Here is a 587-nt window from a genome sequence, read left to right as displayed (position 1 = left end):
TTGAGTACCTTAAGTCAATTTCGAATTTTAAAACACACGACAGCCCTCACACCTGCTTATCTACACTGTGCCAATCATTAAACCCCGCCCCCACAGAGAAACCCCTCAGTGTAACAGAACCATAGAATCTAGTACCGTACTAAATCACAGCCCACATAGGAGCCCCCTCCTGCCAGGCGTGCTTGCATTAATAACAGTTTTGTAAAGTAAAGGTCTGTAGTAACAATAGTGGAACTGTTTTGGTGCTACCTAGAACCAATTTTTGAAAGCCGTTCTTTAAAGAACCATAAACACGAGATTTTGCATCACAGAGAAGAGACATCAAATCCTTTACTAATTAACCACTGAAGCACTGAAAAGGGTTCTGCATAGTACAGAAGAGGGGGTTCTTTTGTTCTTAGACTTGTCACAACAGTGGAACCCTCTTTGAGGCTGCTTAGAACACTGAAGAACCATTTAAGAATTCCAGTGGTTCTTTGAGTATCCTCAGTTCTGTCTTTACCAAGGAAGCCCAGAAGCACCATTTTTAAAGAGTGTACTAAGTAAAAAGGTTCTATGTAATAGTGGAACCCTTTGTGGTGCTACAT

The sequence above is a fragment of the Salminus brasiliensis genome, chromosome 1 (genome assembly GCF_030463535.1).
Source record: "Salminus brasiliensis chromosome 1, fSalBra1.hap2, whole genome shotgun sequence".
NCBI classification, from domain to species: Eukaryota; Metazoa; Chordata; class Actinopteri; order Characiformes; family Bryconidae; genus Salminus; species Salminus brasiliensis.
The sequence above is the reverse complement of the archived record's forward strand: the minus strand, read 5'-3'. Positions refer to the sequence as shown.